Source organism: Salmo trutta, chromosome 13 (genome assembly GCF_901001165.1).
Source record: "Salmo trutta chromosome 13, fSalTru1.1, whole genome shotgun sequence".
In the NCBI taxonomy this organism is placed as follows: domain Eukaryota; kingdom Metazoa; phylum Chordata; class Actinopteri; order Salmoniformes; family Salmonidae; genus Salmo; species Salmo trutta.
Genome location: NC_042969.1, coordinates 69,219,226 through 69,246,707, shown reverse-complemented (window position 1 = coordinate 69,246,707; position 27,482 = coordinate 69,219,226).

The following is a 27,482-nucleotide window of genomic DNA, read 5'->3' as shown; positions in this document are numbered from 1 at the left end:
GCGATTGATGCCCAGGCTCCAGTCTGACAACTGTGGACTTTGGGCCCCCTTGGCACCGTTCCTGTCGGCAGAGAATCCTGGACACCTTGTCTGTGTCGCTCCTGCAGCCAGCCCTCTGAGCCGAATTGTGAGGCTTGGGAGTCTTGGGGCTAAGCTAGCTCTTAGCAGCTCCTTGTCTCCACACTTTACTGCACATGGGAATGGCACAAAGTAAATAACCAAGCTTTGTGAAGGTAATCAGACGGAAGAGATACAGAAGGTCATGACACTGAGATAGGGCAGGCAGACTTTCTCATACTAGATAAATCCCCTTTCCTGACTGTCTGAAGGAGGACTGGAATGTTTCTGGAATCTGACTGTTCTATTCTCCTTTTATCAGTCATGCACATAAATTCCAACAGATGTTGTCTTATAGGCTACAGGAACACTATCTCATAAAACAAGTTATGGAGTAAACTGCTAACTCTAGTGTCTACTGAATGTCGTCAATTGCCCCTCAATTCATTGAGCTTCTTTGAGTCCAGATGTTTACATCAATGCAGTATACCCTTTTATAAATCAATGCATTTAAGTACAAACCACTTTCCAGAGCATAGATTGACTACAGGAAATGGAGTAGCCTCCTTGAGTGCTCCAAATGACTGATACAAATGAGAAGTGCTATTGAGTGTGGTGTATGACTGGTGTGATCTGTCTACCCACCAGGCCGATATGGGTGTCTACCTCAATTGCAGCTCCCACTTTTAATTTGTTGCTTGATGCTTCGGCTTGATCTGTGAGACTTTCTCTTGTTTAGCATCGCCACCTTGTAATCCATTCAATTATAGCCCTAATTTTAAATGAAGCCTCCGTATGTAAACAAAGACCTTCCCTCCAGAAGTACTGAGAGAGAGGAAAAAAAAGAGCACAATGAGAGATCAGGATGGTATGACGTACCCACCCACCACTGAGTTTGTGATGAAGCCATAATACTAATTTGATGATTTCCCGATCCATGATTCAAAGAGGAGCGGCAGGGAAGCAGATTCCTGGGCAGGTAGGCAGCACTTGCTTGCTGTGTGGGGCTAACTCCCTCACTGGGCCCTCTGCCAACATTTACATTTATTTATGCTGTGGCTTACTCGCTTAACAGGCTTCGTGATATCCTGGCAGTTGAAGCAATCTCGTCTACCACCCCAACGACACGGCACCAAAATTTGCCTTCCATTTTCACCTTAAGCCCTAACTCCTACATCGGGATGAATAATGCATTACTGTGTGGAGGTGGAGGTCGTCCCTACTGTAGCTTCACACATTCTTAAAATATCTAAAGAAATTACGCTGTATGTATTTGTGATTGAAGATATTGATGGAAATGAGTCATTGACTTTAAATTAATGGCCCTGAGCAATAAAAAGTACAGTACAAATTTGTGGTTAAGTGGTGTCTGGAAAGTTTGGTTAAGATGCCCCAGTAGACCTCATAATGTATAAACAATGAGCTTATGTCAAATGTGACTATGAATAGTGCAACATTTTGACAATGAAGCCTTTTTTCTACTTACACAGTCAAATGAAATCATGGATACCAATTTTATGTCTATGTGTGCAGAGTTGCTTACTAACGTTAGCGCATATGCCAACTGGCGTTGGTGCAATGACTGGAAGTTTATGGGACCAGCTAGCATGCAAGCAACCGCTCAACAAAACTACCTTCAACCTCCTTCAAACTGCATGCAGTGACAACAAATGGTATCCATGAGTTCATCTGACTCTTGGTAAGTAGAAACATTGCAAAAATTGTGTACTATCACTGTTAGATGTAATCTAAAATGTAATCTATGTAATCCTAAAAGTAATTATTTATCTTGAGAGGGCCATAAACAATAACTACTAATACTGCATAGTTCTAGCAAGGTCTGGAAGCCAGCTTTCTGGTAAAAAAATAGGTGTACATTGCAGAGGTGTAATCACTTTTGAGGACACAAGCTCAAGTACATAATACAAATATTATGAAAATATGAAAAGTCATACATCATTTTTTTGCTATTCAACAAAAGTGGGGGGAATAGGGCTTGAAATTATTTAAATGCTTTCTAAATCAAGACAGTGATTCAAGAAAGATACAGTATTAGCTAATGGCTAAACTCAAATAGCATGGGTCACCATACTTGAAGAAAGTACCGGTTAAGCTTATCTGTGTTGAAAAGCTAAATCCCATAAGAGGTGAATCTGATGTCCCAAATATGCACCATTTACTGTGAAAGTGACCAGAGCACTGAACTACTTGACTGTAACAATGTAGCTTATGATTACACCAACAGAGCCAAGCTTATGTTCCGCAGACTGTGACTAAAAGTATAAACAGAAGACTTCCTCCGCACTTTGTTAGAAGTTAGCTTTTTGTCACGCTACTCTTTCGCTGCACTGTGTACAAAGAACAGCTAACTTGGTGTCTGTGTTAATATCGCCCTCTAACTTACTTTTTCTCTCTAGTTCCCCCTCTCTCTAGTCCCCCTCTCTAGCTCCCCCTCTCTCTAGATCCCTCTCTCTCTAGTTCCCCTCTCTCTAGTTCCCCCTCTCTCTAGTTCCCCCTCTCTCTAGTTCCCCCTCTTTCTAGTTCCCCCTCTCTAGTTCCCCCTCTCTCTAGTTCCCTCTCTCTCTAGTTCCCTCTCTCTCTAGTTCCCTCTCTCTCCTGTTCCCCCTCTCTCCCCTGTTCCCCTTCTCTCCGACCCTCTCATTCTTTCTCTCACACACTCCAACATACACAGAAAAATGTATATATCTTTGAAATGGTGCCTTCTCAAGGCACACATACACTATATATACAAATGTAGGGGACACCCCTTCAAATTAGGGAATTCGGCTATTTCAGCCACACCCGTTGCTGACAGGTGTATAAAATAGAGCACACAGCCATGAAATCCTCATAGACAAACATTGGCAGTAGAATGGCCTTACTGAACAGCTCAGTGACTTTCAATGTGGCACCGTCATAGGATGCCACCTTTCGAACAAGTCAGTTCATCAAATTTCTGCCATGCTAGAGCTGCCCTGGTCAACTGTATACGCTGTTATTGTGAAGTGGAAATTTCTAGGAGTGACAACGGCTCAGATGTGAAGTGGTAGGACACACAAGCTCACAGAACGGGACAGCCGAGTGGTACAGCACGTAGCGTTTAAAAATTGGCCGCCCTCAGTTACAACACTCACTACCGAGTTCCAAACTGCCTCTGGAAGCAACTTTAGCACAATAATTGATCGTCGGGAGCTTCATGAAATGGGTTTCCATGGCCGAACAGCCTCACACGAGCCTAAGATCACCATGTGCAATGCCAAGCTTCAGCTGGAGAGTGTAAAGCTGGAGCAGTGGAAACTGGACTTTGGAGCAGTGGAAACAAGTTCTCTGGCAGTCCGACGGAGGAATCTGGGTTTGGCGGATGCCAGGAGAACGCTACCTGCCCCAATGCACAATGCCAACTGTAAAGTTTAGTGGAGGAGGAATAATGGTCTGGGGCTGTTTTTCATGGTTCAGGCTAGGCCCCTTAGTTACAGTGAAGGGAAATCTTAACGCTACAGCATACAATGACATTCTAGACAATTCTGTGCTTCCAATTGTGGCAACAGTTTGGGGAAGGCCCTTTCCTGTTTCAGCAATGCCCCATTCACAAAGCGAGTTCTATACAGACATGGATTGTCGAGATCCGTGTGGAAGAACTTGACTGGCTTGCACAGAGCCCTGACCTCAACCCTATCGAATTGGAAGTTCCATGAATTGGAACGCTGACTGCGAGCCTAGCCTATTCGCCCAACATCAGTGCCCGACCTCACTAATGCTCTTGTGGCTGAATTGAGGCAAGTCCCCAAAGCAGCGTTCCAACATCTAGTGGAAAGCCTCCCCAGAAGATTTGAGGCTGTTATAGCAGCAAAGGGGGGACCAACTCCATATTAATGCCCATTATTTTGGAATGTGATGTTCGACGAGCAGGTGTAACTGCAGGGCAAGACCCCCACTGTTATGAAACAATATCATGAGAGTGTGATGCCCGCAGAGGCCTCTATTATTGCTTTTGCTGGTGTTGGCCCATATAGCTCTCTTTGTCCTGAAGAGTACCTGCAATTATCATCTCAACCAAGTGCCCCACAAAATAAATGTCCATGCCTTCTTCTCCACAGACCTCCCAGGTCTCCCTTCTCTGCCTGGTCCCTGGCAGATTTCCAGGGATTACCCTCATCCCATCCTACCGGAGAAACGAATGGCTCCCCGCTGGAATTTGTTTTAGTTTTGTAGTTTGTTTTGCTCCATAGAAAATGTCAGGTATTTTTAGAAGTGGCTGAGTTGGCATGCTGGTCCAGTGTGTGGGGCAGATTTCAGATGTTTCCCTTTGTCCACAGGCCAGTACCAAGTCTGTGGTGTTGTCACGCCAACAGTACCGATCAATCCCTTCAGCCATAATACAATATGGATTTGCTTTGATCTCTGTATCAATATAGTGGGAACATTGTATTCAGCTGTATTATGATATTTTCATATTTTTGAATGGTGGATCAATAAAAATCCTGGACCACAACCTATCCAAAGGAGTGTGAATATATAACATTCATATTATTTTTATGATGTTTCAGAGATTGCATAAAACCTGCTGGTGAAACAAAATGCTGAGGAAATTCGAACTGAATGAGATGAAAGAACATTTTTGCATTGGCAAAGAATCCTTTGTTGTCTCTTTAATGGTTACATTGTGGCCGTAGTCTGCTGTTGATCCATCTGTGTTAATGACTCTTTTGTGTGTTAGTTATTGCATTGCGCACACAATGCTTGCCATATGGTTTGCTCATCCCGTAGAATGGATTTATGTTGGAGTGACAGGCATAAAGTCAGAGGAGAAAATGAGAATATATGTGGCTAACCTTCTCTCACTCAGGGATCAATTTACGTGAAGTTGGACAGAAGAATATTTATACTACTGCTCCAACTCTCGTTGTCACAACTCACTAGAGTGATGGGGGGTGAAGTCAGGCGCAGGAGACCACATATATGGAGTAGGGTGTTTATTATCCTAGTTCCACAAAAATCCAATAGGAAAAATGAACAAGGAAAAAACGTACCAGACAAAAAATACAATGTCCACCTCAAAATGGTTGGAGCGCAGTCCAGCAACGACACAAACATCTTCTACATAAAAAAAATGTAGAAAACTAAAACACCCCACATAAACCCCACGACAAGCAACAAACGAACAATCCCGCACAAAAACCTAAACCCAGACAGCAAGACTAAATACCCCACTAATTACTAACTCAAAACAGGTGTAACACAAAACCAGACAAAACCAAATGAAAAGGAAAAGAGGATCGGTGGCAGCTAGTAGGCCGGTGACGACGACCGCCGAGCGCCGCCCGAATGGGGAGAGGAGCCACCTTCGGTAGACTTAGTGACAGTACCCCCCCTGACACGCCGCCGACGCCGGCCTCGAGGACGACCCGGAGGGCGAGGCGCAGGGCAATCCAGATGGAGTCTGTGGAACTCACGCAACAGTGATGGATCCAGAATGTCCTCCACCGGTACCCAGCACCTCTCCTCCGGACCGTATCCCTCGCAATCCACGAGGTACTGCAGGCCCCCCACCCAACGCCTGGAGTCCAAGATGGAACGGACTGTGTACGCCGGGGCCCCCCCCCCCGATGTCCAAGGGGGGCGGAGGGACCTCCCGCACCTCAATGTCCTGAAGTGGACCAGCTACCACCGGCCTGAGGAGAGACACATGAAACGAGGGGTTAATACGGTAGTAAGAGGGAAGCTGTAACCTATAACACACCTCGTTTATTCTCCTCAGGACTTTAAATGGCCCACAAACAGTGGACCCAACGGAGGGGCAGGTTCCTAGTCGAGAGCCAGACCTGATCCCCCGGCGTGAACACGGGGGCCTCACTATGGTGGCGGTCAGCGCTCTCCTTCTGCCATCCTCCAGCCCGTTTAAGGGATTCCTGGATGGCTCTCCAGGTCTCCTTTGAGCGCTGCACCCAGTCCTCCACCGCAGGTGCCTCAGTCTGGCTCTGATGCCAGGGTACCAGGACCGGCTGGTAACCCAACACACACTGAAATGGCGACAGGTTAGTAGAAGAGTGGCAGAGAGAATTCTGAGCCATCTCAGCCCATGGTACGAACCTTACCCACTCTCCGGGCCGGTCCTGGCAATAGGACCGCAGAAACCTGCCCACATCCTGATTAATTCTCTCAACCTGCCCATTACTTTCGGGGCGAAAACCCGAGGTCAAACTAACTGAAACCCCCAGACGCTCCATAAACGCCCTCCATACCCGGAACGTAAACTGGGGACACCGATCAGATACTATGTCCTCAGGCACCCTGTAGTGCCAGAAGACGTGAATAAACAGGGCCTCCGCGGTCTGTAGGGCCGTAGGAAGACCGGGCAAAGGAAGGAGACAACAGGACTTAGAAAACCGATCCACAACGACCAGGATCGTAGTGTTCCCCTGAGACGGAGGGAGATCGGTGAGAAAATCCACCGACAGGTGGGACCAAGGCCGCTGTGGAACGGAGAGGAGCTGTAATTTCCCTCTAGGCAGGTGTCTAGGAGCCTTACACTGAGCGCACACCGAACAGGAGGAGACATAGAATCTCACGTCCCTCGCCAAGGTGAACCACCAGTACTTCCCTCTAAGATCCCGCACCGTCCGCTCAATCCCTGGATGACCCGAGGAGGGTAACGTGTGCGCCCACCTAATCAATCAATCACGAACACCAAGCGGAATGTACTTTTGACCAGCAGGACTCTGTGGTGGAGTGGGTTCTGACCGTGATGCCCGCTCGATGTCCGCAACCACCTCCCAGACCACCGGTGCCACCAGACAAGAAGCCGGAAGTATGGGAGTATCGACTGACCGTTCCTCGGTATCGTAGAGACAAGACAGTGCGTCGGCCTTAGAGTTATGGGAACCTGGTATATACAAGATGGTAAAGCGGAATCTGGTGAAAAACATCGCCCACCTAGCTTGACGAGGATTCAGTCTCCTCGCTGCCCGGATGTACTCCAGATTACTGTGGTCAGTCAAGATGAGAAAAGGGTGTTGCGCCCCCTCAAGCCAATGTCTCCACACCTTCAGGGCCCTTACTACAGCCAGCAACTCCCTGTCCCCCACATCATAGTTACGCTCCGCTGGACTGAGCTTCCTTGAAAAGAAAGCACATCGGCGAAGTTTCGGGGGTGCGCCTGAGCGCTGTGACAGCACGGCTCCAACCCCAGCCTCGGACGCGTCCACCTTCACTATGAATGGCAAAGAGGGGTCCGGATGCGCCAGCACTGGAGCATCGGTAAACAGAGTCTTCAAGCGACCGAAAGCTCTGTCCGCCTCCGCCAGCCACCGCAAATGCACCAGCCCCCCCCCTTCAACAGTGAGGTAATGGGAGCCGCCACCTGCCCAAAGCCCCGGATAAACCTCCAGTAATAATTGGTAAACCCCAAAAACCGCTGCACCTCCTTCACCGTGGTCGGAGTCGGCCAATTAGGCACGGCCAAAATGCGATCACACTCCATCACCACCCCAGACGTGGAAATGCGATACCCCAGAAAAGAGACGGCTTGTTTGGAGAACACACATTTCTCTGCCTTGACATACAGGTCATGCTCCAACAGTCTCCGCATTTCGCGGAGTAGATCAGAATGTCATCAATGTACACCACCACACCCTGCCCGTGCAGGTCCTGTAGAATCTCATCTACAAAGGATTGGAAAACAGCTGGAGCATTTTTCAACCCATACGGCATAACGAGGTACTCATAATGCCCAGATGTGGTACTAAATGCGGTTTTCCACTCGTCTCCCTCTCGGATACGCACCAAATTATACGCGCTCCTGAGATCCAGTTTTGTGAAGAAGCGAGCCCCGTGAAATGACTCCACCGCTGTGGCAATGAGAAGTAGCGGGTAACTAAAACCCACTGTGATAGAATTTAGACCTCTATAGTCAATGCACGGACGCAAACCTCCATCCTTCTTCTTCACAAAAAAGAAGCTTGAGGAGACGGGTGACATGGAGGGCCTAATGTATCCCTGCCTCAGCGATTCAGTGACATATGTCTCCATAGCCACTGTTTCCTCCTGTGACAGGGGATACACGTGACTCTTGGGAAGTGCAGCGTTTACCTGGAGGTCTATCGCACAATCTCCTCGTCGATGAGGTGGTAATTGAGTCGCCTTCATTTTACTGAAGGTGATAGCCAAATTGGCATATTCTGAGGGAATGCGCACAGTAGAGACTTGGTCTGGACTTTCCACCGTAGTTGCACCGATGGAAACTCCCACACATCTACCCGAGCACCCCTCTGACCACCCCTTTAGAGCCCCCTCTCTCCATTAAATATTAGGATTGTGATCAGCTAACCAGGGAATCCCCAGCACCACCGGAAACGCAGGGGAATCAATGAGGAAGAGGCTAATCCGCTCCTCATGACCCCCCCCCGTTACCATGACCAGTGGGACTGTGGACTCCCTGACCAGCCCTGACCCAAGTGGTCGACTATCTAAGGCGTGCACGGGGAAGGGTTGGTCCACCTGAACCAAAGGAATCCCCAACTTCCTCGCGACCCCACGGTCCATAAAACTCCCAGCTGCGCCTGAATCGACTAGAGCCTTATGCTTGGAATGAGGGGAAAACTCAGGGAAAGAAACCAATACATGCATATGGCTGACAAGGGGCGCTGGGTGCGCCTGGTGCTGACTCACCTGAGGTGTCTGAGTAGCGATCTGCCTGCCATCTCGACTCCCAGAAGAGCTCCTCCAGCACCGGTCAGCAGTGTGCCCTCTCCGACCACAGTTGGTGCAGGAGAAGACTCCCCCTCCTGTCTTCCTAGCAGCAGCACCCCCTATCTCCATGGGTGGTGGAACAGGAGTGCTGGGAGGTGGAACGAAGAGGGCCTGATCGGGACGCCCGCTTGCAGCCAACAAGTTTTCCAATCTTATGGACATTTCAATGAGTTGGTCCAGAGTCAGAGTGGTGTCCCTACATGCCAGCTCCCTGCGGACGTCCTCTCTCAGGCTACACCTATAATTGTCCATCAGGGCCCTCTCATTCCACCCCGAGCCAGCAGCCAGGGTCCGGAACTCCAGCACGAAGTCCTGCGCACTCCTCGTCTCCTGTCTCAGACAGAACAGCCGCTCACCCGCCGCTCTGCCCTCCGGTGGATGATCGAACACAGCCCGGAAGCGACGAGTGAACTCTGGGTAGTGGTCCCTAGCCGAATCTGGACCTTCCCAGACTGCGTTGGCCCATTCCAGGGCTTTCCCAGTAAGACAGGAGACGAGGATGCTGACTCTCTCCTCTCCCGAGGGAGTTGGGTGAACAGTCGCCAGGTAAAGTTCTAACTGGAGCAGGAACACCTTACACCCGGTAGCCGACCCATCGTATTCCCTCGGGAGAGAGAGTTTAATACCGCTGGTGCTGGACGCCGTCGGTGATGGTGGTGTAGGGAGAGCGCTTCTCTCCCAACTCTCCATTCTAGCCAACACCTGGTCCATTGCCAATCCCAGACGATGTAGCATAGTGGTGTGTTGCGCGACACGCTCCTCCATCGACGAGTGTGGTGCGTCTGCTCCTTCTGACTCCATATATTTTGGTGCGGGATTCTGTCACAACTCACTAGAGTGATGGGGGTTGAAGTCAGGTGCAGGAGACCACGTATATGGAGTAGGGTGTTTATTATCCTAGTTCCACAAAAATCCAATAGGAAAAATGAACAAGGAAAAAACGTACCAGACAAAAAATACAATGTCCACCTCAAAATGGTTGGAGCGCAGTCCAGCAACGAAACAAACGTCTTCTACATAAAAAAATGTAGAAAACTAAAACACCCCACATAAACCCCATGACAAGCAACAAACGAACAATCCCGCACAAAAACCTAAACCAGACAGCAAGACTAAATACCCCACTAATTACTAAACTCAAAACAGGTGTAACAAAAAAACCAGACAAAACCAAACGAGAAGGAAAAGAGGATCGGTGGCAGCTAGTAGGCCGGCGACGACGACCGCCGAGCGCCGCCCGAACGGGGAGAGGAGCCACCTTTGCTAGACTTCGTGACACTCATACTATTATTTTGTCTCACTCAATTGCATTTACAAATGATTGACTTGTGAAGGCAAACCTGCAAATAAATTCTTGACTGCGGTGAAGTAATTGTGTATCGATGAAGGATGTAGCAGTTGTTCTTGGAAGGGTTAGCATCACTGTTTGGTAGTTGAAATATCAGTGTGTGTATGTAGGTGTGGGTGTGCATTGCCTCCTCTCCCTCCTTTTGAAGAGAGTGCAGATGTCATTTTTCATCACGGGTTGAAATGAGATATGGTGGATTGGCTCCCACACCGCAACCACTCTGAGTGTAGCTGGTTGCTTGCATTCATCCAGCAGAAGAAAGTGTTGAGGGAGTAGATGCGAGGTTGTGGTGTTCCAGAAAGAACATTGAACCCAAACGCAGATCAATCTGGTAGCTAGCTACAGTACATGTCCAGCTTCCCACTCCTCCTGTCAGACCCTACCCCCACCGTTCCCCTGAGACTGATACACAAAGCTGGAAACCTGCCTGTGTTAACCTCCCTACGATGTAATCAAAGCATTGGACCGCAGGGACTGTGTAACTGTGAGACAAACCTCCAGCGGGCTGTGCCTCCTCCCCCTCCTTTTGAAACCCTGCTAATTGAAACCATACCATCATGCATCAAAGGTCACCGCCCGCTCCCCTCTCCAGTCTGCTGCCGTGATGACAGCCTTGAGAATGGTCCTTGGTCAGAAGTAGTGGTTGGTAATCAGCACCTGGCCGGTGGAGGAGGACCTGGTGGGGTTTATACCAGTACACCCCAGACCGAGCTATCACTGTAACATGGCCGTCCTTGGTTCTGTTAAGAGAGAACATGAGCCAATGTAGGTTAGCCTTGACGCTTCAGTCTTGTTTTATAAATGGTTGGTGAAGTGCATTTCTCTCTCTCTCTCTCTCTCTCTCTCTCTCTCTCTCTCTCTCTCTCTCTCTTTCCCCCCGCTGGTGAGAACAGTGGCACTTACCACTTGTTGTATTTCACAGGCTAATTCCACTAACTACATCATCAGGATCTTTTTTTTGGTTTGACACCTGGAGTAATAGAGAGTGTGATTAAACCCGCTGATTCATTATATCACTTTACCACAGTCATGTGATAGGAGTTACTTACCCTGCCCACTCATTTTAACCTCTATGATTTTTTGAAACATGGAGATTTCCTTCCTTTATGGTGACGGCCAGTTTCTTTATTAGTACATCATTAGACATTAGCAGTATTCCTGGGAAGCTATGTGTGATTACCTACAATCAAATTATACCAGCTATACAGACAATAAAAATCTTATTTACCACTGTTTATTCCTGTTTTCGAAGACCATACACATAACTATTACATAAATATTATTATTATTTATATCATTAATTACAGTGTAATAACAATGTCATAACATTATTTTTTATTCTAGTAGGCCTATGTCATTCTGGTTTAAGGAACGTGTGACAATAAGAGCAAACTAAAGACTAAATACTAAGCATAAAACAACAGCTGACATATTAGTGTCAGGTTCTGAAAGTGACTTAATACCCAACAGGTTCCATTGTAATATATTATCCATCATTCTTACAGGTAATGGACAAAATAAATTGTTGATTTAATATGGCGGGACTGCAGAGTTTCATAATGCCTGTTCCTGGTGACATTGCCCAAGGGACGCACAAGAAGTTTAATAATTGTACGCACCAAGTAAACAGCCCTCCGGCTGAGAAATGAGCCAGAGGAAGCATAAACAAATCCTCTGTCCCTAAGCTCGTTAGACCACCTCTCTGCAGAAACAAATTACAATGAAGTTTGATTTTCTAAAGAATGGGCTCCTGTTGCTTCTGAACTGGCAAGAGCAATTAGAGAGTGATGGACACCTGTCAGTGTCAGCAAGGCAGCCAGCTATTCTCCATCCATCTCCAGGGCAAGCTAGCATTCTGCTTCATCTCAGTCACATCCCTTCCTTTGTACTTTAAAATCAAGAGGGTAAAAATCAATGGTACTTTATTGTTGCTTTGAATCCACACATACAGCGGTGAGACGCTGAGTGCTTTGTGGGGTTGGATGGAGGAAGGGGGAGGGACAGTGAGTCTAAGGTATCTGGATAAGATCAATATGAAAGAGAGAGGGGGGGGGGATAGAGAGAGAGAGAGAGAGAGAGGCCACCATAGGCACACCTGGCTCTCAAGAGAAGACAGGCTATGTGCACACTGCCCACAAAATTAGGTGGAAACTGAGCTGCACTTCCTAACTTCCTGCCAAATGCATGACCATATTAGAGACACATATTTCCCTCAGATTACACAGATCCACAAAGAATTCGAAAACATACCCAATTTTGATTAACTCCCATATCTACTGGGTGAAATACCACAGTCTGCCATCACAGCAGCAAGATTTGTGATATGTTGCCTCAAGAAAAGGGCAACCAGTGAAGAACAATCACCATTGTAAATACAACCCATATTTATGTTTATTTCCCTTTTGTACTTGCACTATTTGCACATCGTTATATACACTGTATATAGACATCATATGACATTTGAAATGTCTTTACTCTGTTGGAACTTCCGTGAGTGTAATGTTTACTGTTCATTTTTATTGTTTATTTCACTTTTGTTAATTATCTACTTCACTTGCTTTGGCAATGTTAACATATGTTTCCCATGCCAGTAAAGCCCTTGAATTGAATTGAATTGAATTGAATTGAATTGAATTGAGAGAGAAAGAGAGAGAGAGAGAGAGAGAGAGAGAGAGAGAGAGAGAGAGAGAGAGAGAGAGAGAGAGAGAGAGAGAGAGAGAGAGAGAGAGCATAGTACATTTTGGTGCAACTCATTTCACCGTCCATGCTTAAAATTGAGTGCATGGACAATAAAATGAGTAAATCATTATCGAACATGGAGCATTGCTCCTATCCTAGTTTTGCATCGCTCAACATCTCATTGATATTTCAGTGCATAACGAACAAATAGAGCAATGGGTTATTTAATAATTGTACAGAAACCCCATTGCTTTATTCATTCAGATACAGTATATCCCTAAATGGCTATTTCAGCTTGAAAAAAACATATATATATGTTTTTAACCTCTGTAAGATTAACGTCCAGTCAACATTTTCCACTATCACTCTCCTTTTATTGCTCCTGCAATAGCCAACGGATTTGATGTGGCTGTTTAACAGTCAATATATTTCCCCATTATATCATCCAAACCACCGTCTAGCGTTCAAGATAGTGAATGGTAAAAGGTGCATGGGAAAAGTCCTCTCTTTGGAAATGAAAATGGTGAGTGTAATCTCCTCTTGAGACAGGACAGATGAGGAGTTGAGAGGCATGCTCTCCGGGGTGAACACACTTGAGTTTACATCCCGTTTTAGAGGTTTTCTTTGGAGATTGCTTTGGTTTAGATCAAGCCGCACACAAAATGAAACTTTTGAGGCAGCAATCAACTGACCGTATTCCTATTGAGGTGCACCACCGCAGAGCGAGAGTGGGTGGAGGTAGAATAAGCACAGAGTGAAGTCAGGGTTGTGTGCTCTCTTACTGCTTTTTGAGAATTTGAGTTACCTAATCCTTAATCCCAATCAGACCTGGGATCAAATACTAGTTAAAATATCTCAATTTCTTTCACATACCTTTAAAAGTAAGTTTTCAGATATTTTTTTGAAAAGACAAGTAGTTGAATATAATTGAGAAAGTATTGGCATGTGCACTTGGAAAGTATTGGCATGTATTTTAAAATGCTCAAATACACTGACTCAAATAAACTCCCATGCATTTAATCCAGGTTTTTCAAAATACTGTTTACAAATAAGTATTTGAAAATGCATTCAAATAGTAGGCTATATAGAAAATAATTTCAAAATAAATTCAAATACTTCCAATGGAAGTAGTTGATTCAGGCCACATTATTTGCAAATACTCAAATAGATGGACAATAAGTATTTAAATAACAAATATTCAAATAAACATGTATTTGAACCCAGGTATGATCCCAATGCATCCTTTATGCCTTTATTCTGTTGTTCAAAACTTGAAGGCGTACTACAGAAGTGAGTGGTTCCAATTGTTAATTAGTGTATTTTCTATTCGTGATTTATTAATCTAGTGTACCCTGTTTCAAATGCTAATGTCAAGCCAAATAGCACTAGGCATAAATTATTATTGATTTGGGTGATTTTCTAAGTAACTCTATTCATAGGAACTGCCTCAGGCAAAAGACTTCAGAAAAGATGAAGAAACCCATTGAGCATGAAACAACAACATACTGTGAGCTATCGTACTCCTAACATGGTACTTGGATCCAGGCCTCAAATTATTGCTGTAATAAAATTGTATAATCTAAAGCTAAAACATAAATTCCAGAATCTGCCGCTGTCAGCAATTACATTTTTTCACATGTAAGCAACATGCTTGGCATAATTGTACCATGTTTTCACACAGAGGTCATATTTCCATACAGTAACTAGGATTACCTTTTTTTCCTTACTTTAATCAGCTAATTCAAGCATGCTGTTGGATCATTCAGCAGTTTTTTCAAATCAAATCCATTAGGTCCTGCTGGAGTAAAACATAGCAATATGCCAGGTGAACCGTATGGGCATCTTATTCCTACCAGCACATCAATACATTATAGAACAAGTACCTATCCCAGCATTGCTTGACTTCAGAGGCTCTGTCTTGTAGACTATTAAACAACCATACTAACCCATTAACTAGTCAAAGTAATTCAAACTCATATCTTTTTCCCTCATGTCGGAAACGAATGAATTACGCTCCTTTAGACATGTAATGTACAGACAATCTAGGCTAACAATGCTATTGCAGATTTCCCTCTTTATTTCTTTGCCTGTTTACTGAGATCAAAGAAACCGATGCACTTGTGACCATATGCATCATGTTCTAAAGTTGAGAAAAATATCCCTGTTTGCCCTCATTTCGGTTTTTGCTTTTGTAACTTTCAAGTCTGGAGAGAGCTCTCTTCCCTTTGTTGCCAGTTCTGTTTCTTCCAGCAGCAGTCTCAGAGCAATAATTATGTCTATGATAGGTGTAGTCTTAAGAAGTTCAACAAAGTTGGCAGCAGGAGACTATGTTATACGTAACTTTGCAGATTCAATGAAAATGTAGGTTACTATACAATCAATCCCATGCTACCAAAATACATTGTCTCCTTTTGCAATAAAAATAAGAGTACTGTAGTTGTTTATGCACATGCAATGGAAAATAAGTCATCCTGGAGGAGAGGACAACACATTTCAATTCAGTTATGAGAATCCCATCGCATGCGGGATTCTGCATTGCTTGCTGTTTGGGGTTTTAGGTTGGGTTTCTGCTGATCTAAAAAGGTCTTTATAAATCCATTTGATTTGATTTGATGTATCGCATTGTGCTAACACTTCTCCCCAAATTAGTCAAAGTGTCTTTGCTGCGCACGCTAATGTTCACAGTAGACGTTAATCTGTTTTGTCTCTCAGACGATGGGAACATGCATTCCTCTGTCCTCTTCAACAGGAAGTGAAGTGTTGAGCCCTGCAGAGTCCCAAACTCCAGCCACGTGGCAGCTTCACGACAAGCTAGGGCTTTATTTATAGAAGTCAAACAACAGGAAGGAAAAATGGGGCCAATTCTACCTGGCAAGATGTGTAGGAGTGATGACACACACTCAGTAGAGTGTAAACAGAGCAAGAGGAAGGTCCAGAAAGAGTGTTATGAGAGAGAGGGTAATAGAGGGAGAAAGGGGTCTCTCAGTGTTAAAGTCTAAAATGTTTCCTTAGCCCTGAGCCAGTGAGAGTGCCCTATATGCCTCCCGATGTCTAAGGCAAGAGGAGAGGAGAGAAGGGATTCAATGAGATTTACTATGTAGGTCAGCCCTTCTAATTTACAAGTAGAATGTCTGGGATAGTGGTTCTGTGGAGCTCACTAGCGTGGAAAATGTGCACCTCTGTGAATTGTTGCAGTTCGCTGTTTCCAGTTTAACTGGAAAGGAAAGGAGACATAACATCACATTACAAACAAAATTACTGTTCGATTCAGGTGATGTAATACATTGATTGAGTGCAAAGAAGTTTGCCATTTTAAAACACAGTACAATCACACTTGGATACAGTACAATGCCATTTTGGGGATGGCAGGTAGCCTAGTGGTTAGAGTGTTGTGCCAGTAACTGAAAGGTTGCTAGATCGAATCCCTGAGCTGACAAGGTACAAATCTGTCGTTCTGCCCAAGAACAAGGCAGTTAACCCACTGTTCCTAGGCTGTCATTGTAAATAAGAATGTGTTCTTAACTGACTTGCCTAGTTAAATTATGGTTAAATTAAATTTAAATTTAAATCAGAGGATGACACAAAAAAGTTGCATAACTTATTACCATTGTGGTCCTCATGAAAATACATGAAAACAAAATCTACACAAGATTATAAAGTGAAAACAAAATACATCTCAAATATATCTCATCAGTAGGGAGGAAACCGTAAAAGGAATCAAATAGATTACCATGTAACGTTCATTTCAAACAATTGTACTTTATTTACACCTGTGTAGTTTTAAAGCATTTTGCCCATAAACCATTCTTAAGGTTTATTTTAAAACTCTGTAGCGTAGGTATGGATTTTATATGATTTTATATGATTCCAAAGGTGACAGCTGAGGCTTATCCTGCAACTCGTTCAGTTTCATTTTCATGGTATTTGCAGTTAGTATCATCAGGCATTGGGAGATATTTGTCTCGTCTCCTCAAACCTTGGTCCCAAACCTCTTTCATTTCTCTAAACTCTCTGACAGACTTCACATACAGTATGATACCCGTCCTGAGAAATACTACCAATACAATGCAAGTATCATTGAGGCCTCCATACACAGGCATGTTTATGGAGAAATATCTGTAGATAGAGATTATTGAATAATTTATTTGGCAAATCCAATCTTGAGACCGCAGGGGATGCCTGCAAGCCGTGTGATGAGACCATGACTTAAGAGGCTTAGGGGGCGATGCTGTGGAGAAGACCTCTGCTGCTTCTCATTAGACCAGGGTATTGAGAAACCAATCTGGCCCTGTGTTAAATAGTGCACACACAACAGCATGATTAAACATGGACCCTATAATAACCTCACTTTCACACACAGAAGTATTTATCGAGAGGAGAAGAGATGAATGGTCCGTCTCAAAAACACCTTTGATTTCAGTCCTCTGAGAATGACGGCCATTAGAATTCTGTGCAATTAAATAAATGGTACAGAGATAATCACCTGGTCCCTTGAGCTACACTATCTCCCATTGATGTGGGGGAAAAATGCATATGGAGAAGGTGGAGGCTCTGGATGAGGTTACCCCCTCTAATTAAAAGAACATGCCCTCAGTAAATCAGCTGTTATGGCAACCACATGGTAGTGGAAATATAGCGAATTTAAAGGTCCAGTCAGAAATCTATAAAGGAGTCTCATGGGTTTGACATGAAATCTTACACAAGGCCTTGACAGCCCCACTCACCCCTGAAATATGGCATAACATGATATGTCAAGGTCTGACTTGAATCAACCTCTCACTGTCCTTTGTTCATCTTTTTCTTCCATTTCTCCTGAAAAAGCTTTGTTAGTAGTCTGAGATTCCACAATAAGTAAGTTACAAGCATCAGATCTAGATGTCCCGCGACTCTCCCACACTTGTTTATTTTTCTTGTTGCAAAATGATATCAATAAATAATGCTGGCGGTATCAGCGAGTGTGACAGAAATGGAAATTAGATTTGGGTTCCCGCTGCCTGCCACATGTCGCTGTGGGTTTGGGTCTTCCAGCGAGTTATTTTTGAAGCAAATTTGGGTCATGACTTGCAAGGTGTTATTTTTAGGTGTCAGCCCCTGTAGGCAACGTCTGTGAGCTACAAAACATTTAACCGTGCTTTGCGTGATTTGCATTTTTAAAGGAAAGCAGCGGAGGGAAAATCTATGTGCTCTGTTGCTCCTATCTTCCCCTCCATGTTTCACTGAAATGCTCCTCATTTCATGCCATACATCTCCAGTCTTGGCTAGTTTCTCTCTGCGATGGGATGAAGCATACAGTGTTAAAAGTTATTCTGTATCTCTGTATCTCTCTGTCCCTGGCCTGCAGACTGAACCAGAATGGTTGACTGGTAGTTTCCATAGCATTATGCTTCACACCATCATGCTGTAATTGTTTTCTAAGCTCCCTGGTGCACCTCCTGTTGTTGCCTAATGTCGAAACTCACGCTCATGCTAACTCCATTGCCTAAGTGCACCTGGCCCATCCATGTTATAGCATTTCATTTGGACATATTGTCTAGCTCTGGTGGCCACATCCATGTTATAGCATTTCATCTGGACATATTGTCTAGCTCTGGTGGCCACAACCATGTTATAGCATTTCATCTGGACATATTGTCTAGCTCTGGTGACCACGTCCATGTTATAGCATTTCATCTGGACATATTGTCTAGCTCTGGTGGCCACATCCATGTTATAGCATTTCATCTGGACATATTGTCTAGCTCTGGTGACCACATCCATGTTATAGCATTTCATCTGGACATATTGTCTAGCTCTGGTGACCACGTCCATGTTATAGCATTTCATCTGGACATATTGTCTAGCTCTGGTGGCCACATCCATGTTATAGCATTTCATCTGGACATATTGTCTAGCTCTGGTGGCCACATCCATGTTATAGCATTTCATCTGGACATATTGTCTAGCTCTGGTGGCCACATCCATGTTATAGCATTTCATCTGGACATATTGTCTAGCTCTGGTGGCCACATCCATGTTATAGCATTTCATAGCATTTCAACTCTGGTGAGCACATCTGTAGAGAAAATACTTACAACCAAGGCGTGGCGGTCTCGTGTTTGGGTTTTGGTTTTATTACAGATTTTAACAGTGTTCACATGAAAAATCACCCTCGGTTGGAAACCTTTTCTACCAATCTAATTGTTGAATTTTATTGTGTTATGAGACTGTCGTTTGGGATTTAAAAAGCATGCCATTCTCAGTCCTTGTGGAGGAATTGTCAACATTTAGTCTGTAATAAATTATAGTGGGTAACAATGAGAAAAGCACAAAAAATGTGGTATTTGTTGGGTTTACATTACAATTTGTTTCCCAAACTTTGTCTAACTGAAAACATTGACATATTTAACAATTCAGCTCAACCTGCCCTGACAATAATATCCAAGCCTGCCATTCGATTCTCAATGTTTAATGGCCTCATACACAACATATCTTTCTGTCATAAAATTCTATACCAGTTTGTCATGGTAACATTGTTAGAGTGAAAAATGTCATCCAATCGCAGTCAAAGCGATGGGTAAATTGTGTATTCCATTCACACTAAGATCTATTATTTATAAACAGTATTGCTTTCCTATTGCCAAGAAAAATATCAAATTAGAAACCATATTGGCAAGGACTGCCGATATTTGTTTTTCATGTTATATTAGATTTAATTTGTGGCATTTTAATATTTTCATGAGCGTTAACAAATCACACCGTCTTCAAAGCAAAGGTACTGAGTGCTCGTGTTGGGAGTCCTATTCATGATGAGCATGGATATCTCGCATTTCTTTTGTGTCATACTTTGAATCATTTGTTATCACACACAGACACGTGCTAACACACGCACTCTACACACACATACACCTGGATTTTGCATTGTAGATATGTGGTAGTAGAGTAGTGGCCTGAGGGACAACAATGTGTTGTGAAAAGTGTTATGGAATGTAAATCATGTAATATTTTAAATTGTATATAACTGCCTTAATGTTGCTGGACCCCAGGAAGAGTAGCTGCTGCCTTGGCAGGAACTAATGGGGAGCCATAATAAATACAAATATACACAGCCACTCTCAGTTCAACGAGCATCTCCTTGGAGCACTTTCACATTCACACAATGTTCCAATATTTCCCAATTAAATGTTTTTAAAGAAACAACGATTTGTGAATTCACCAATCACAAAAGGCATGTGATAGCGGATATTCCGGCATAGTAGCCAGATATATACAAATTCTGGGAGGGAGTTGCTGGCTCCTCAATGCCAAGCAGAGTGATCTGCACATATAATGGTTTGTGTCTATCCAATGCAGGGAACAATTTAATGAATTTAAAGAACCCATTTAGTATTAAAGCATGTGGATGGGAGCATCCTTCATTCAGCGGACTATTCCTGATGGTCTTGTCTGTTTGACCATGATGCTGCTATAGCGCTGTCTGAAATGAATGCAATTAGACTAATCTCATTGGAAGGCGAAGTGTTTTGTTGGCCGTGCATGTGATTCTTTCCCGAAGGCGTGAGCGTGCTCCTTATAGTCAAACAAGCTCAAGGTACTGTAAGTCTCCCTCCCAGTAGTGTTTTATGGTGCAGTTGAAAGTGATTCCTGTTTGCTCTGGACAAGCAGTACTTCACTATGCCCTCTTCCCACTCCATCCATGTCTGTTGAAGCTCATTAAACATCACTGTTTCCCCGTCAGCTCGGGAAGTGTACCGACTACAGTACGTCTTGCAAGAGCCGTGTGTGTTCTGATCCAAAGGCATCACTGCAACTGAGGAGGCACATCCTCAGGGCACATTGGTCTGCATCCCTGGTCTGTTTGCTGTGGCCATGAGCTGTCTGTGTGTTTTATTAGATTTTTTATTGTACCTTTATTTAACTAGGCGAGTCAGTTAAGAACAAATTCTTATCTTCAATGACGGCCTAGGAACAGTGGATTAACTGCCTTGTTCAGGGGCAGAACGACAGATTTGTACCTTGTCTGCTCGGGGATTCAAACTTGCAACCTTTCGGTTACTAGTCCAACGCTCTAACCACTAGGCTACGCTGCCGTGTGTGTGTGTGTGTGTGTGTGTGTGTGTGTGTGTGTGTGTGGTTGTGTGTGTGTGTGTGTGGTTGTGTGTGTGTGTGTGTGCGCACGTGCGTGCGTGCGAGTGTGTCCATGTGTGTATTTACTATTATTAGGGGAAACTGCCCAAAGGTACAGGCGAAAGGCAGGGAGAGCTGCTATTTTTACCAGCTCATGCTCTGCTTTGATCCTCGCTCCCTTCCTCCTCTTCTCCTTCCCTCCCCTCCTCCTCCCCTCCTCCTCCTTTTTGAAGCGAGGCATGGCCGTGCCCTGTGGTGCATGTGCTGGCCAGGCATCACTGCAGCACCTCTCTCTCTACCTCCAGTTCTCTTTGCATCCATGTCCACTCCAGGTTTGATGTGATGCTAAAGCACCAGGTGCCAGGGTCCATGCCCTTCCCTTTCATCCTCTTCATCAGCCAGCATGGACGGGAAGGCCACATGACAGAATAAACTGCATGCAAGTTGGCCGGAATAACATAAAAGGCTAGGGGAATCACTGTTCTACGCACTACAAGCTATTTTAGGAGAGAACTTTTATCTCCTTTAATTCAGCTCAAGCTGAATGAACGCTGTTGCTTTGAAATAGCTTCTTGCACTAGGTATGCAAAAATCCATTCATACAGTCAGTGATATATAGTCCTCATTAACATTGCAGTGCTAATGCAGGGGAGAGACGTTTCTCTTCTCCTCTGCAAGAGCCAAAATGCAGTGTGGCTGACTGAGAACTTGAGTTTAGCTCCTGAAGGAGCTCCTTCTCCCCATCTCTTTCTCTTCTCCCTCTTTTCTCTTTCTCTCTCTCCCTCTCCCTTTTTTTCTTTAATTTGTTTTACTTTGGTTTATCTATCCTTTGCCTCTTTTCTCCCTCTTGCTTTATCACTTTATTTGCTCCCCTCTTTCTCTCTCTACCAACCATGTCCTTTCTTGCAGCCCAGAAAAGAGGCAAAGGCCCTGCACTAAAGCCTTGTTCTAAAGCCCTGATCTAAATCCCTGTTCTAAAGCCTTGTTCTAAAGCCCTGTTCTAAAGCCCTGTTCTTAAGCCCTGTTCTAAAACCCAATTAATCTCTCTTCTATTCCATCTCAGCCATCTCCATGAGACTTAAAGGGCATAGCATTATCATCTTAGAAATCTGCAGATAACATCCTCTCATGATTACCTTGATCACACTGTTTTGGGGGTGTTTCTGAAAGAGACAAAGACTTGGGAATGATATGACTGTGATTCCATCACACTATAAAACACGGCTATGAGAAACCTTATAATTGTTCTGCAACCAGTGTGTTATTTTTAGTGTTGGCTGTGACAGGTATAATTATGCCATGAATATGTTATTTTCTTATCTGTGTTTTGACAGGAGCAGACACAGAAAGTCTTTCCGCTAAACATGTTCAGTGGTTCAAGTTAACCGTGTTGTCAAGGCTACTGCATGAAGACTGAGGTTGGTGCAGAACACATCATTTTCTATTTGTTTTGTTTTGCTAGCCACAGCCTTAATGTGGACGTGCCTGCCGCTTGCTCTCCATTCCTCTCGACATGGTAAAGCATTGTTTATGGCTCTGAACCCACAATAACCCTGTGAAAAGAGGTAAAGGAATGAGCTGTTGTGACTTGAATCATCTTTCCTCTTTAATATAATTTATTCGGTGGCTCTGCCGTACTACATTGCCAAGTGACCAAAATAAGTATTCTCCGATCTCCCATGGCAGTAACCCAAGCCTGGTTGCCTGTAGAGTGGCAGGCAGATATTATCTAGACTGTAACAGAGGATGTCTCCACAGCGGGGAGGAGAGAGAGAGAGAGAGAGAGAGAGAGAGAGAGAGAGAGAGAGAGAGAGACTGCAGAGCTGGCATGGGGCCAAGGAATCTGTCTTGTCGCCCCACAAATCAGTTTGTACCAGGTGAGTCAGAATCCAGAATCTGCCTTGAAATAAAACAACAAGAAGTAGTCACAAGGTTGGAACCCAATCAAAGATAAGAGGGAAATTGAACACACTCGACTAAGGAAACGTAATCAACTGGTTGCAATTAGATAATGTAAAGTTTGTCTAATAAATCAGGGAGTATCAAGCAGGGAGTATCAACAGCTTATCCCATGATACTGAGATAGTTCAGTCATAGATAAATGACAAGCATTACCAGGTCAAGAGTTCCAGTCAACGTCTACACTGTATTTCTGATCAATTTGGTGTTATTTTAATGGACAAAAAAAAAGCTTTTCTTTCAAAAACAAGGACATTTCTAAGTGACCCCAAACTTTTGAATGGTAGTGTATGTCATAAAGTATGCTTGTTACCTGTCTCCCTGTATGATGTTGAGCTGCTGTTTGTTCAGCGAGGCAGTGTGCAGCAACCGTGGCTCAAGGCACAATAATGAGCTGTGATATTTAGTGTGTGGCCTTCCTGACTAAAGCTTTGTGACATGTTTCATGCTATGTTGTAATTTCTTTCTTATAAAACTCGAGTTCAATGTCTAACCAAATTACAGGTTTGAATATGTCATGTACCATAATTAATTGGGTAGTAATCTGTGCTGTAATGTTTTTAGTGAACCCTACAGCCACCTTGTTTTGTATACAGTGTGCAGCATGAATGCACCTCTGCGACAAATAGCTATGTTGTCTACTTCACATGTACTGTACAGTATGTTCAGGTAACTTTAAGCCAGTTCAAGTTAATAGCTGTATTATGTATGTGCCCAGTGCATTCTATGGTTGTGCATGAAAATGTGATTTGTAATTCAATATTATCACACCTTTACACCTCAATTGTAACACAGATGCACAAGACAGGCACCATCCCTATAGATTCAGATTTGTAGCAACTTTATCTATTTTTCTTCAATCCATGTCTCAGGGTTCCTTTCCTCAATTAGATTAGTGGTAGCTAGTTCCGAAAGGACTGTCCTGCTCTTCCTGAATGAAACGTGATTGATTTATGGAAGGACCAAACTGCCATTATCCTATTTATTACTTGTATGATTGGAATACATTCATACCAAGTTGACTTATCCACCTCCAAGTCAGCAAGCAATTCCCCAGAGACAAGAGGTTACCCTCACTTCTTCTGCCTGGCTAGTTTTCCCAAGAACAGACATCAAATTATCATGAATGGTAGAATATAATCTCTCATGGTATGTGCAGCCTACATGGAGAAATTCCATCAGGAAAGATCAGGAACCTCATGAATAAACTGAGCTGTGGTAGAAAATCAGGATGGGCTAGATTGACACCTCAAAGGCCTTGGACTGAAGTTATTTGATTTACTCCAGCATCCAGCAGGATACCACCAGGGCATTGCTGCTAAACGTCCTGATTTCGTCAGGGAGGAAAATCTATAGAGATTTCTATTTTTACTTTAGTGATAAATTAAACATGTACCCAGCCCAAAGGTCAGAGCTAGCTGAGGTGGGGGGAGGTTTGTGTCTCTGGCCAGGAACTGTAAATCGAAACGATAATAATCTGAGATACATTTTATAATACATATGCAGTTAAAGTCGGCTGCTCTCTTTTAAAAATCTGAAACAGGACACATCGTTATTCTCACAATCAACGACACGCATAATCAGAGAATGAATATTACATGTTTATTACACAGCTAAAAAACAATAACTATTGTTGTTTCGTATAAGTGGAGATCAGAATTTAACAAAAGTGTGACCACCCTACTGTAATCTATTTGAATTAGACCCACCCTAAACTGTTAGTATAATGTTGGGCCTGCTGGGCCTGCTGGGCCTTGAGGACACAGTGGTGGGCATGTGGTTGTCTGCTGTGCCCCCAGCATGATTTACAGACACCCATGGACAATGTTAAACAGTGCTAACACCACACGCCTCACAGCTTCAACTGGGGCCGGAAACTAGAGCCGAGCAACCTTTGATATTTCTCTAAAAGCCAATGCGTCTAATTGTCCGATAGCTGCACTCCAAGAGACAATGTCACAGTACAGAGGAATCCATGTCTCCTTTAACCTTTGATGAGAACAGAGTCTATTTTTAGAGCACTGACAATATTTTACAAGTGTAAACTGGCCTCACCGATGCATGGAGGTATAGCCTTTGTATTAGAGTGCATTAATGAACATGTGAAGGAAGGCATATGATCATCCATATCCAAAGAGAATCCCTGCATGCAGGATTTTCTAGGTTACGGTGTTACATTGCCAGTATAAAGGGTATCATCTTTGTGCTACAGTTTCATGTCTTGTCATTCTTCTTCTTGCTTGGCTGGTCACTGCGTCAGCTACGCCTCAGTCCAGAGTTGCTTTGGAAAACAGCCGGGACTTTGGATTAGTCCACTGCTAGAGGCATGGAATTGTCTTTGACCAATAAATTCTCCCTTGTTAAATTATTAGTATTCTTTCAGATTTGGACATTTATTCGGCCCCAAAGCGTTACCATATGTAAGGAACATTAATCCTTCGGCTCTGTATGTCCCCTTTTTTTATACTGTGTTTTTTATTTTATTTTATTTCACCTTTATTTAACCAGGTAGGTAAGTTGAGACCAAGTTCTCATTTACAATTGCGACCTTGCCAAGATAAAGCAAAGCAGTTTGACACATACAACAAAACAGAGTTACACATGGAGTAAAACAAACCTACAGTCAATAATACAGTAGAAAAATAAGTCTATATACAATGTGAGCAAATGAGGTGAGATAAGGGAGGTAAAGGCAAAAAAGGCCATGGTGGCGAAGTAAATACAATATAGCAAGTAAAACACTAGAATGGTAGATTTGCAGTGGAAGAAAGTGCAAAGTAGAAATAGAAATTATGGGGTGCAAAGGAGCAAAATAAATAAATAAATACAGTAGGGGAAGAGGTAGTTGTTTGGACAAAATTATAGATGGGCTATGTGCAGGTGCAGTAATCTGTGAGCTGCTCTGACAGCTGGTGCTTAAAGCTAGTGAGGGAGATAAGTGTTTCCAGTTTTAGAGATTTTTGTAGTTCGTTCCAGTCATTGGCAGCAGAGAACTGGAAGGAGAGGCAGCCGAAGGAGGAATTGGCTTTGGGGGTGACCAGAGAGATATACCTGCTGGAGCGCGTGCTACAGGTGGGTGCTGCTATGGTGACCAGCGAGCTGAGATAAGGGGGAACTTTACCTAGCTGTCACGTCCTGACCAGTATAAGGGTTAATTGTTATTGTAGTTTGGTCAGGACGTGGCAGAGGGTATTTGTTTTATGTGGTTCGGGGTGGTGGTTTTTGTAGAAGGGCATTTGATTTATGTATTCCGGGGTTTTTGGGCACTGTCATATTCATGTATTTATATGTTTTGTCTAGTGAACCTGTTTCTATGTTTAGTTAATTGGGGTTGGGACTCTCAATTGAAGGCAGGTGTTGTCTCTTTGCCTTTGATTGAGAGTCCTATATATTAGGGTGTGTTTGGGTTTGTATTTTGTGGGAGATTGTTTCTTGTTTAAGCGTGAGTAAGCCTTTCAAGACTGTTTCGTTGATTGTGAGTTCGTTCTTTTGTTATTTTGGTGTTCACTTCGTTATTTTAATAAACGTAAAGATGAGCATCCACATTCCTGCTGCATTTTGGTCCTCCTTTCCCAACGACATCCGTGACAGAATCTCCCACCACAAACGGACCAAGCAGCAGAGGAAGGAGCAACAGCTGGACTGGAAGGAGCAGAGGGAATTTGAGTTGGACAAACGGGAGAAATGGACATGGGAACAGGTTATGGCCGGAGAGGGCCCATGGAAAAAATGGAGCAAAGCCCGGGAACGCTACCGAGGAACACGACTGGCGATTAAACCCGAGAGGCAGCCCCAATCATTTTTTGGGGGGGGGGCATATGGGTAGTTTGGCGGGGCAAGTCTGGAGCCCCAGGCCAAATCCCCGTACCTTTTCTGGGAAGCCAGTTAATGGACAGGTCTCGTGCTTCGGGGTAATGGGTATTATGGCGAGGCCAAGTATTTTTAAGCCGGTACGCGCTATACCAGCGCCCCGCATTTACCAGGGGGTAGTGGGCATCCAGCCAGAAAAGGCGATGCCAGGTTTGAGCTCGAGACCGGCAGTAAGCCTCCACGGTCTAATACATCCTGTTCCCGCTCCACGCACTAGCCTGGAGGTGTGTGTTCCCAGTCTGGCACGTCCAGTACCAGCACCACGCACCAGGCTTCAAGTGAGTCAGCCCAGTCCGACTCGTCCTGTTCCCGCTCCCCGCACTAGACTGGAGGTGCGTGTTCCCAGTCTGGCACGTCCAGTACCAGCACCACGCACCAGGCTTCAAGTGAGTCAGCCCAGTCCGACTCGTTCTGTTCCCGCTCCCCGCACTAGCCTGGAGGTGCGTGTTCCCAGTCTGGCACGTCCAGTACCAGCACCACGCACCAGGCTTCAAGTGAGTCAGCCCAGTCCGACTCGTCCTGTTCCCGCTCCCCGCACTAGACTGGAGGTGCGTGTTCCCAGTCTGGCACGTCCAGTACCAGCACCACGCACCAGGCTTCAAGTGCGTCAGCCCAGTCCGACTCGTCCTGTTCCCGCTTCCCGCACTAGCCTGGAGGTGCGTGTTCCCAGTCTGGCACGTCCAGTACCAGCACCACGCACCAGGCTTCAAGTGAGTCA